Genomic DNA, 13,623 nt, shown 5'->3' on the forward strand with positions numbered 1-13,623 from the left:
AAGTATAGAAGAATGAAATAAGGAGAACACATTTCACAAAGAAACTGTAATGGAAAATGTCGCTGCTGGTTAACCGAATTAATGAACCTTTCTACTATGTGATTTATGATGTTACCTCACCCCATGTGCTACATACTATATACATTTTCGTAGTCATTTATTTAACAGTAAATTTCATTCATAATACTCAATTGACTGATAGGAGCAAGTGAGTTCTGCAATGTGCACATATTAATATTTAGTTGATACAGAGGAATATTTATTTTGACTCAAGCAAAGATTAAAAAAATCCATAGTATAAAAGTCTATATTAAATTAATGAAGATAAAGAGTTGGTTATTTAATCACATTCAAATGACTTCCTCATTTTGCAGACAGAAAAACAAAACAAAACTTTCACCGTATTTGTATTGCTTAATGAAGTTATTTCGTAATAGCTCTGTATTAAGTATTCTCAGAACTGTCTGTAAACGGCTTAATTTATGTACAAAAAATTTTAAGAAAACTAAAACAATAAAAGTTAGTTATGTAAATAAATGAATATTTGCCTTAACCATCTTTAATTAATTGGAGAAATCTCAATTATTATTAGCTACTTCATCTTATTTAACATTTTACTTGAAATTCATTTTCTCTGCCTCAAGTTTTTAGTTTAACAGGCTGCAAGTCTTCAGTGACCAATTTATACATTATTTGGTGAATATGTCAAAATTTAGAGATAAAAATGCCTTCAATTGGTTTATTAATAATTTTTGAAAATAATCAGCTGTTTTTAAGACCAGTTATAACCTGAATTTTATACTTGTTTTGGTAGTTATGGATGAGAAAAACATAAGGTGCTATGTCCAGCAAATGGATGCAATGGACCCAGTCCATTTTTGTTATGCAGGGCAATATCTTGTATGGACTGCATATCTAATAACAAAAAAAATTACGGTCGATTAAAATTTTCCAATAAAGCTGAAACATATAATTTTATGAAACGTAACATTTCTTATCACAGTAATTTACTGTTTGTTCCAAATTGTAAACTAATAAATGGGTTTTAGGTAAGTTTAAGGTATTACGAAACACCAGATATTAGGCAACGCAAACTTAATAGCATTCAGTAATTAAAGCTGAGAGGGATTGACGCAGGATTTGATATTGCCGATTATTCTGTATTAAGTTGGAACTGACGGTTTCACGGCAGAACAAACTGAGCCGATTAATCGACGAGGAACTACCAGAGCAGATCACAGTCCTCGTTTTATCTTCTCTGTACTGTTTGTAGTACAGCACTTCGGGTTTTTACGAATTTTTTTTATGAAGACTCTCATTGAAGAAATATGTTGGATTGTAAAACTATTCAATATTTTATTCACCTTCACATTGTTTCCATTAAACAGTTTATTGCCTGGCTCGATTGTAACTCTGATATCTACAGACAACGCACTGTCTTGATTGTGTGCCCCATTGTGTTCCCTTATCGTGTACCACTGATAGCAAAATGTCGACAACACAATACAACAAAGTAGTCATGTTGAGAGGAAAAGCTCCATTCAGTAATATTGCCTTTATAGAATATCCAGATAACAAAGTGATCGTTATTTTGGGATTCCGTATTCTGTAAAGTTAAAAGTGTAATCAGAGAAATATATCTTTCTCCAGTTGCTTCGAAATTGAAGATGACAAATTTCTTTATTTGTGTTACTCGTAGCGAAGGGATATAATGCTTATTTAACAAACATCTGTTAGTTTGTCAAGATTTATAAGTGCTTATAAAGTTTAATTTTACTTAGTAACAGATACACTGATTTCAGAGTAAATTATGTCATGTTTAAATATTAAACATTTTACATATAAATAAAACTATAGCAACAATCTTAATATAAAATGTACTTACCTAAAATATACGAGAGAAGAAATAAATAGCACTAAATATAGGTATATCAACACACAGGTAATTTAATAATTCTGTATTAAAAACTATAGAGATAAAAGATAAAACTTCTTAATATTTTTCTTAAAAACCTGAAAGGATATGTCCTCTTTGAGACATGCAGAGAGTAAATTATACAGGTCAAAGAACGAAATATTTCTTCTTCCGCCTTCTCCTGCCACTCTGGAAAAAGTGAAGTTCTTGATCACAGTTTTGAACATGAACCTTATAGCACTATTCTGGAATTTGTTTATTCGTTCAGTTTCACCTCTTGAGAATATGTTGTCATATGAAGGATAGCAGTAAAAACACTGATAGGCCAGTGACTGTATGAGCTGCAGTTTTGCTGTCTCTGGCAGTAGATCCTTAAGCATGTACAGGCCCTTGAGACTCCCTAAGGAACGCTAAATAGCGTATGACATGGTCAGTGAAAGTGAGATTGCTGTCCAAGTCATTCTTTCTACTAACCTGAGCAAGCACGTTACATACTACAAATACCGACTCTTTCATGTTGTAGGAAAATGATCTCGGACCGCCAGGGTTATTAATGGTCGCATTTTAAAACTAGTGTACATAAAAAAATAATGATTATGTTGTATTTTGAATCAAAGAAATCTAAATTTGATTTACTATTCCAAACTGAGAAGCATCTGTAAAGTCGTTTTTAGTCAATTTCGCTACTGATCCTAATCCTTGACGTAAGGCTTTGTATTTTACTTTATGAAGAATACTCATTTTAAATATGAAAGCTGGTATTTTCGTCTGTAAAATACAATACAATTAAATATTAAAACTTTAAAAAAAGAGCCATGAGTTAAATTCAAAAGTATAAAATTGATTTTGTTATACCAGACTATTTATTTATTCATACTGTACTTTATATTAGCAAGCTAATGTAAGTATTAAAAAAGAATGTCTTGTAAATGATCAAACACATTAGAAAATATTTAACAAACTAAAAGTTTTAATGTGCTTGGAATTAATAAAGAATTTGTTCGTTATTATTGAGAGTTAATAAACTATATGACTGATGCGTAAAAAATGAAACGAAAAAATTGCATTTCGTTTACTCTACAGTAGTATTTTGAATAATTCATAGAAAATACGTACTTATATTTTCATGAATGTGTCTCTGAATAAAATGCAACTGTACTAAACTAACAGGCAAACAGACAAGAGGACTTTCACCAGACCCCTAAGAGATAAAAAAATATACAACATTGAAGTCTATAACCTAAATCGTTCTCATGATATACCGCACACATTAGACTTTAATTTATCGAGGCCAAATCGTATTGAAGCAAAATGCGTTGTTACCAATCTTGATGTTTCCCATATAACAATAAAGCTTCATACAAAATGTCAAGTCTACTCTTGTCACACACACACACACACACACACACACACACACACACACACACACACACACACACACACACACACACACACACACACACACACACACACACACACACACACACACACACACACACACACACACACACACACACACACACACACACACACACACACACACACACACACACACACACACACACACACACACACACACACACACACACTAAGTCATTTTACACTCGATATATCATGTGGAGAGACTGGCAGCTATAACAGCGTCTTTATTTATTGTAAGCACGTATATAAATGTTGGAAAATAAATATTTAGTATTGTATTATTATTTTAGCCCTCTCTAACCTTTAGCTAACAGTACTCATAAAAGTTTCACTTAAAATATCCTCATGTTTTAATTTATTATTCACGAATGTCCTGAACTGAATATGAGAAATGATAAAGAAGGTCTAGGTGTGCCAAGTAAAATACACACAAGATATTTTTCAAACAAAAGATCTGCGTTCACTTTGTTAAGCACATAATATATTACATGTCCAGATTTTCCAGGAATATTCTTTAACTAACTCAACTTAGTAAAGTCTGCCTCTCTGTTAGCAGTGCAGAGACCAGTATATTCAGTGAAAAATTAATCCAAATTCACTGCAATATTTTATCTTTTATTACAAGCATAAATCTACAAATCACGCCCATGTAAAGATGGGCAGTAAATAAACAATCTGTAGCGTTTTTTAAAGCTACATTGATTTATATTTTTAATTAAAACTTAAATTAAATAAAAATTTTGGGATCGAAATATTGGGGACTTAATTTTAGATTAGATTGTGAAATGTCAGGGTAAAATCGAACATGTAATCCTTTGGCAAGTTAGTACTGGTAGTTTTAAATTGTTAGGAAGGCAGGTTGACTGCCTTGAATTGATTAGAACTTGTCTTATTGTGAGTATTGTTCTCTGGTTTGATACAGCTGGACCAATGAGAGAGCTCCACGGATGTCTTGGAAAAGGGAAGTATTTAAGCGCCCGCTCATAATTTTTTTGCCCTTCTTTTGGTTATTTTCGTGAGTAAAGTTAATTGCAGTGCGCCGTATTTCTTAAAATTTGTTTTCCGTGAGTGATGATTTTTGAGGTAAGCACCAAATTTATTGTACGTTTTATTGAAAAAGTCTTCTTGATCTGATATTAAATTAATTTTGTTGTCTTTTTTATAGGAATAAAATTAAAATTCATAGAAACTACAGAGCAATCTGAATAACTTATTCTCGAAGAACAATAGAGCATAGTAGAATCATACAAGTTACATTTGGTTCATGCTTGCAAGAGAAGTGAATTAAAATTGAACTTTGTTAATAACTTTAATTGAGATTTGAAAAAGTTAGTAATTTATTAATATTTAACTGGAACTGTTTATTGTGAATTATTAATTGAAAATTAATTGAACTTTATAATTGTTAGAGAGAGAGTTGTAATCTGAATTGCAGAGACTTGAAAGTTAAGGTTCAAATAGTGTAAAGAGAAGTTGAAATTTTATTTTGTATTTTGAGTGAACTTAGAAGGTGAACATTTTTATTTTAATTATTTCCAAGTGGTATTTCATTTTATTTTAAAACTTTATTATTTTATTTTAGAAGAGAGCTCTGATTTTTAGTTTGATAATTTGATTAATATTTTTATTTCTTGCCAAAAAGAATTTTTAAATTTACTAAAAGGTTTGTCAATTCTTTGTGGAAAATAGAGTGATAAAAATTCTGAAACGTTTGAACTTATTAATTTGCCAGTTAAAAAATATAATCCATTGTTTTCATTTAGAACTGTGATTTTATTTTAGACAAACCAGATAATATTTAATAGTTAACAATTTTTAGTAATACATTGTACTTAATATTCACTAGGATCTTTACTAATCAAAAGATATTTTATATCGTCTTGGATGTATTATTGATGATTTATATATTAATACTCTGGAATATTAAGATCAACAATCCAAGTCGTTATATTGACTGCTGCGCCTCTTGCTTGTAAGGTATCCAGTGAATTTTTAATAAACTTATACAAACTGTTATAAAATTTGTTAGAAAACTTTGGCAAGAACTTGTGTTGTCTAGTTAAGTTGTGATAGTTAAGTTAAATTTATTTAACCAAAAATGGCTATCAAAAGTGGACTTTTTAAGTAAGGACGAATTAATTTATGAACTGTGGTTTCCGTGGTGTGGAACAATTACTGATAGCACTGTAGATAAACTTAGAAAAGTTATTGAGACAGGTAGTAGGTCTCAACATTATTGGCAATAAGCTAAATTTGTCCTAGTAAAGTAAGTGGCAATGAGGAATATAAACAGTGTGCTGCTATGTATGAAGTGTTAGTTCTTCGAGTGGAAATGGCAATAAAGGGTTTCTAATAATTTGGAAATTTTGCGGTGCCAGGTAAAAATTGCTCATTGGATAAGGCGAATGAACAACCTGAAAGGTCTATTCAAAATTAACGGATAACTTGATCAAAGAGATTGATAGAATGTCTGAGGGGTTTATTAGCTTCAGGCGAAGAGGCATTGAAATCAGTAGAATTGGATGAACAATTATGTAGCGAAATAGAACGCCGGCTATCAGAATCCTAACCTGGAGACGGAAAAATGAAAGTGTAGCCACTTGAAAATATTACAAAAGGACCAATACCCGTTAATATTGTAATGATGTTTTCGTACCTGAGAATCGTTCAATATGTATATAATAAGTTACCTAACCCACTTGAAAGGTATCTTTAGAATGTTCAAGGTTAACGGACGGGTTAAAAGTAAATGAAATATTGGAGTTTTTAAAAGTTGTTAAAAAATTAAAAAAACGAAACAAAATGTTCTGATCAAGAAATCTGGAAATTTGCGTGTCTTATTGCCAAGAGGTAAGAAAATAGGACCATTACGCTAGAGACTGTAGAACTTGGCATGGTAATGAGGTTAGTAATCAACCTAAAAATTGCCTGTTGAAAGGCCACCCCGTTTCTCCAATATTCCAAAAAAACTTGTAAAAGGGGAGGGCTTAGAAAAAGGTAGCCTTAGATTCTAACCCTTCCGTAAACTGGACACTCAAAAAGATTTTAAATATAGTCCCCAACAAAAATCCCTGACATATTAATCACATGTGGCAGAAAACGCCATGAGGAAAGCCAAAGTACCTTGCCAAGTGTACTAGTAAATATAGAAAACAAAGTTAATGTGAAATTTTTGTTAGACACTGGAAGTACACTAAGTTTAATCAGTGCGAAACTTTATAATCATTTTAAGGGAAGCGAATTTAGTTAACAAATTGTTAGGAATCTAAGGTACAATGTGTTAGTGCTGGAAACCAAAAATTAAATGTTACTAGGAGAATTTAAAACTTAAAATTAAAATTGACAACTTATCCTGGAAAGGTTAATCTAGTAGTAATTAATAACTTATCACAATGTGGAATTTTAGGGGCTAATTTCATTAAATCAACCTGGGTTGTTAATTGATTTAAAAAACAATGTGTGTAGATTCGATTTTAACTTGAACAAGTCAGTGCATTTAATTCAAAACACTAGTTCTAATGTGTTAAATATAAATCATAATTATAAGATAGGGAGTTCCCGAAGCTACACAGCAAGGTTTAGAAATCATTGAAGAGTTTCCTGAAGTTTTTTCTGAAACGTCTGGGGAAAACTCTTGATTTCGAGTACAAGATCCAATTAAAGGATGATGGTATAGTCAAACTGCGGCCTTATCCACTTAACCCTCTGAAGATGGTGAGAATGAAGGAAAATTCATCGGTGAGCTACAAGAACATGATGTTATCGAGCCAAGCCTAAGTGAGTACTCCAGTCCGGCCTTTTTTGTGGGAAAGGAACCGGGAAAAGAAAGGTTGGTGATAAATTATAAGGAATTAAATAATAAGATTGAGGCTGTAAATTTTTCCAATTGGGGATCTCCATTCTTTATACCCGCATTTAAGTGGTCACCGCTATTTCAGCATCATAGACTTATCAAAAAGCTTATCATCAAATTAGATTAGCTGATGAAAGCCAAAATTTGACAACTTCTCTGTGCCATTCGGTAGTTATAAATTTAAAAGACTGCCATTTGGACTTCTTGTGGGCAGTGGCGTTTTTTAACTGCTTATTTAAATTCAGTGCTTGGACACTTTAAAAATTTAAATGTGTTTTAACATACTTAGATGATATTATAGTATACTCTAAGGGTTTAAATGAACATTATGCCCACTTAAGGAAGTTTTACGCTGTTTGAGGAACCATAACCTGACAGCAAATGTTAATAAAGTTTAAATTTTGTTACAAGGAAATAAATTTTCTGGGACACATTGTGAGTGAAAATAAATTGAAAATTCACCCAGAAAGAACTGTAAATATTCAACAGTGTAGGAGACCTAAAAACAAAAAGGACATTTGCGTGGTTTATAGGAATGTACGTCCTATTTTTCTAAATTTATTGAAAACTATTGCGGACATAGCGGCTCCTCTGAACGCTATGAGGAAGAAATGTGCAGTCTTCCGGTGGACCGAAGAGTGTGAAAAATCGTTTGTACAGTTAAAGAATAAGATATCTAATCCCCCTGTGTTAGCTATTCCTGACTTTAATAAAGAGTTCACCTTGCAGTGTGATGCGAGTGACAGGGCAATAGGAGCTTGCTTATTGCAAGAAGATAACAATAAGAACTTAAAAACCTGTGGCTTATTACTCGAGAAAATTTACTGAAAATGAAGAGAAACTAAGTACTTACCACAAGGAGGCTCTGGCAGTGGGTGTGCTCAATAAACAAATTTCAGGGAATTTCTCGAAGTAAGGAAGTTTAACTTGTACACTGATAACTCCGCACTTTCTTGGGTATTGAGCAACCACACTAAAACTAGGGAAACTTGGTAGATGGGTGGGAAACAATTTTATCAATTCCTTTCACTGTAAAGCACATTAAGGGGAGTGATAATGTGACTGCAGACTGTTTGTCACGGCTGTTTGATGACAATGATGAGGTTAATGGAGAGGTGTTGAAAGAACTGTCAAATAATTCTGCTGTAAATGTGTGTACAAAATAGTGTAAGTAAATGTAACTTGTAATGTAAATAACTTCTATCCTTTCTTACCCAAAGATTTAAATATTGGAACAGAATAAGGACAAATTTGTGCAAGAAACAGTTAAAAAACATTAGTAGTGATGATGAGCGCAAAGGGTTTTGGGTAGAAAAAAAGAATTTTATTTTATACAAATTCGAGATCTAAATCCCCTAAAATAGTTCTCCCCGAATCTATGTTTAAGGCGGTCCTTTGATTATATCATGATAGCCCAAGTAGGGGGGCATTTTGGAGTTAATAAAACATTAAGGAAAATTACAGCGGTGTTTTACCATCCTAATCTGAATGAGTTTGTGAAGTCCAATGTAAAAAGGTGTTCTATTTGTCTTAGTAGTAAACCTACTAACTGGAGAGACCGTGGTGAACTGCATGTAAACATTTCGACACGTCCACTACAGAAAATCTTACATGGATGTATTTGGACCTCTACCTAGATCTTCAAGACAGAATGAATACATCTTAATCATGGTGGACGAACTTTACAAAGTACAATTGGATCGTACCTCTCAAGAAAAGTAAATTCAGGTATGGTGTTGCAAGCTTTAGAGAGTAATATTTTAAAAACTTTGGTTTGCCGGAAATTATTGTGAGCGACAACGCTACTTACTTCACCAGCGAGGAGTTAAGAGCAAATCTTTTCAAATGGGGTGTGAAATTAATCACTACAATCCCGTACAACCCCCAGGGTAACAAATCTGAAAGATATTTAAGAAACTTAAATTCAATTTTGACTTGCTTGTATAGCGATTGCAAAAGGAAACTGGGACTCTGATTTAAGTAAAATTCACAACAAGCAGTTAACTCGTGTGTGAATGACAGTACTGGGTATAGCGCATATTCTTTAATGTTTATTTTAAACCTAACAATGAGTTGGATTTAAAGTGGAACTTGAAATCAATTTTTGAAAATTTAGTGCCAAAGGAAAAATGTCAAAAAATATGCGGAGGCGTTGGAAAATTTAAATAAACAGTTTATTAAAAATTCGAAGTTAAGGCCCTATAATAGGAAACCACCGAAAGTTTAAAATTAATGATGAAGTGTTTTGTAAAATACCTGGACACAGAAATAAATTGGATAGGAAATTTGACGGACCATACAAGATTGTGATTATTATCTCAGAGAACAGTTATATAATTACAGCACACCAAGGACTTAAAAAATTTTGAAAAGAGTGCATTTACAAGATTTGAGACCCGCGCTTAAGTGAAATTTTTATTGGAACACTTGGACAGTTAAGAACAATTGGACAATTTTTTCTTTCAGCATAAAATACAAAAAAAAAAATCCCCATATTAAAATGTCATAATTGAGTAACCATAGGCCAAGTCAAGGTTTGTGTTTTCTTTCAGGTATTAAAAGAAAAAAAGGGGATTTTTTATGACATATAAATAAATATTTACATGAAGAGGATAATTTACATGGCCTCAGGACTTTAAAATTAAGAAATGTAGTATTTAATAATAGTGTCTACAACCATTATACTGTCTGATATTAGTATAAAGACATTATATTATTGATGTACTAACATTCCTTTTTTTTCTTGTGTGTCCAATTTCATGTTGTTATTTGTTTATAGTGAATGAATGAGAGAAAGAAATTCAGGTCAACCCCCCCCTTGTAATCCAATGTAAATAACGTGTTAGTAATTTAAAAAAAGGGTCTTAAAATATTTTAATAAAGTTTATGAAGGAAAGAATGAGCAATCTTTGAGTTGGAATAAAAATTAAAATTTTTTGAAAACGAAACGAGACAAGCTCTGAAATTCCGACAATAAATGGTGACAAAGGGGACTTATGTCATTGTAGAGAGAATGTTCTGTTTATATGTGAAATGCTGTGGAGATGAGAAACGGAACAGCACTGACACTCCACTAACACTGGTCACACGCTGCGGACCACGCGCGCGGCCCACCGGCGGTTCCAAACAACGGGGATGGTGACCTACACTACACGACGGATCCAAGGGACGATACATACGACCGTGAAGACGAGCACTCACTGACTGAGGGAGCTGCTGTCCATACCTAGACGTCGACAGGAGGAGACCGGAAAGGACAAAATTCCTTGGACTGGAAAAGACTGACCTGTTTTAGATAGTAAAATTAGAATTGTGAGGGAATAGGCTTCGCTATCTCGAGTTATTGACCTACATTCCTTTTTATAACGGTCAATCTCTATTTGTTTAAAAAAAAAAAACTGTTCTGTCTGTTCTAAAAACATTGGTGGGTAACTAAATGATGTACGTTTTAAAAAACTTTTTTTTAATTGCTATTGGTGTTAAAATTTCTTTTATCAACTTCAGGGCCGTATTTAGAAGTAAAGGAGGGGGAGTAATGTAGCGTTTTTAAAGCTACATTGATTTATATTTTTAATTAAAACTTAAATTAAATAAAAATTTTGGGATCGAAATATTGGGACTTAATTTTAGATTAGATTGTGAAATGTCAGGGTAAAAATCGAAACATGTAATCCTTTGGCAAGTTAGTACTGGTAGTTTTAAATTGTTAGGAAGGCAGGTTGACTGCCTTGAAATTGATTAGAACTTGTCTTATTGTGAGTATTGTTCTCCTGGTTTGATACAGCTGGACCAATGAGAGAGCTCCACGGATGTCTTGGAAAGGGAAGTATTTAAGCGCCCGCTCATAATTTTTGCCTGCTTTTGGTTATTTTCGTGAGTAAAGTTAATTGCAGTGCGCCGTATTTCTTAAATTTTTTTTCCGCGAGTGATTTTGAGGTAAGCACCAAATTTATTGTACGTTTTATTGAAAAAAGTCTTCTTGATCTGATATTAAATTAATTTTGTTGTCTTTTTTATAGGAAAAAATTAAATTCATAGAAACTACAGAGCAATCTGAATAACTTATTCTCGAAGAACAATAGAGCATAATAGAATCATACAAGTTACATTTGGTTCATGCTTGCAAGAGAAGTGAATTAAAATTGGAACTTTGTTAATAACTTTAATTGAGATTTGAAAAAGTAGTAATTTATTATTATTTAAACTGGAAACTGTTTTATTGTGAATTATTAATTGAAAATTAATTGAACTTTATAATTGTTAGAGAGAGAGTTGTAATCTGAATTGCAGAGACTTGAAAGTTAAGGTTCAAATAGTGTAAAGAGAAGTTGAAATTTTATTTTGTATTTTGAGTGAACTTAGAAGTGAACATTTTTATTTTAATTATTTCCAAGTGTATTTAATTTTATTTTAAAAACTTTATTATTTTATTTTAGAAGAGAGCTCTGATTTTTAGTTTGATAATTTGATTAATATTTTTTATTTCTTGCCAAAGGAATTTTTAAATTTACTAAAAGGTTTGTCAATTCTTTGTGGAAAATAGAGTGATAAAAAATTCTGAAACGTTTGAACTTATTAATTTGCCAGTTAAAAATAAATCCATTGTTTTCATTTAGAACTGTGATTTTTATTTTAGACAAACCAGATAATATTTATTAGTTAACAATTTTAGTAATACATTTGTACTTAATATTCACTAGGATCTTTACTAATCAAAAAATATTTTATATCGTCTTGGATTGTATTATTGATGATTTATATATTAATACTCTGGAATATTAAGATCAACAATCCAAGTCGTTATACAATCCATTTTCAGTTAAATCTGTGCTAGCTGACTTGTTAATGAAAAAATCGCATCAAAGCTTAATGTAGTTATGAATCAGGCCAATGCACGATTTAATTCAATAAAAATAGAAGAAGAATAAAAATATTGTAAGGTAGGCAATATCTCACTTCACCTTTCACGTAACAGGCTGTAGAAATTGCATGCGAAATTTCCAGTTTACTGCTAATTTTATTCTTGAGACGTCCTGCACATAGACAGACAGACACACTTAAAGGAGTTAAAAGTTCCAAGCTCTTAGGTGGACAAAAGAGAAATTGTTCCACCATACTGATTTATGAGCTTCAAAAGGTTCAGTCACATCCCATGGATGGACATGCACTGTCATATAACTCATTCTTACCTACATAAAAATAAAATTTCATGAACAATTCAAGGCATGCAGATGGTTTTTCTATATCCATAGGATATCTAGACTAAAATGTTATATGATTTTGTGATTTCCTCATTACTCTTGCGATTTAGAAATCTGTTAACGCTCAGCCAAATTGCATGGAGAGACAAGCAATTGTCTCATCATGAATGGCTATTTCCAGTAAAAACTGTGCTGGGAGCTTTGATGAAGTTAGTAGTTATAAATATGGACATATAGTCATTTTAGGGGTTATCCTACAACAATAGCTTAGTTGAGAAATTAATTTGGGGAAATCATACGTTTTTTTCTTTTACCGAAAACATGAATAGTGTTCACAATTAATACCAAACATGATAAACCCTATAAGAATTAGTCTTTAATATATAAATGTGTTTTATAAAAATAACTACAACTATATTTGCGGTGTTTAATTGTAAATAAAAACACGATACTATGACTACTAAACTATCGAAGTAGAGATAATTTAGTATCTATTGATTAAAAAATGGATTTTTTAAATCTTAGTTTCAATTTTTACCGAATAAATAATTCGTGCAAAGTCCTGCAATCGCTTTTACCTGATAGTTACTGTGAAGATATGAAAAATGATTATTAACCAGTAAAAAATTACTCAATGGCTGGTTCGAGAAGTGATAAGTGTATAACGAGTGATGCTGAAACTCCGTTCCGATGAACAAGTAATAAACTTCTTATCCGAGGCTGCAGGCTAAGCTCTCAACAAATTACTTTACTCGATACTACTGCCTAGGGGAGAGTAGTATTATTCGTATTAAACGTTAAGATCCGAAATGTAATAGCTCTTCAGCATGCTTTAACATAATGTATGTTTTCAAGCCTTGCTAAATTGTTAAACTGGCAGTTTAAGTGCTATAAGTTTATGCAAAGTATTTATGTACTCACAGCCCAAAAGTAACATCCATTTTATCATAAATATATTTTTAATAATCAAACGATTATTAAACCTTATTCTGCGATAATGTTTTACCATAGCATTCTTTTTTTTTGAGTTTACTTATTATTTTATGATAAATACTATATTGTTTTCTACCAAGAAACGCAACAATTGAAATATTTGTAAGATACCAATAACAAAACTTTTCAAAATATAAAATGAGATTAATGATACGGAAGAGGCTGATTAATGATTAAACCAAAACAGTGTACAAGTAATGATTCTGTTTATCGTAGTGGGGCACTGGTCCTGAGTAATT

The sequence above is a fragment of the Homalodisca vitripennis genome, chromosome 8 (genome assembly GCF_021130785.1).
Source record: "Homalodisca vitripennis isolate AUS2020 chromosome 8, UT_GWSS_2.1, whole genome shotgun sequence".
Taxonomy (NCBI): Eukaryota; Metazoa; Arthropoda; class Insecta; order Hemiptera; family Cicadellidae; genus Homalodisca; species Homalodisca vitripennis.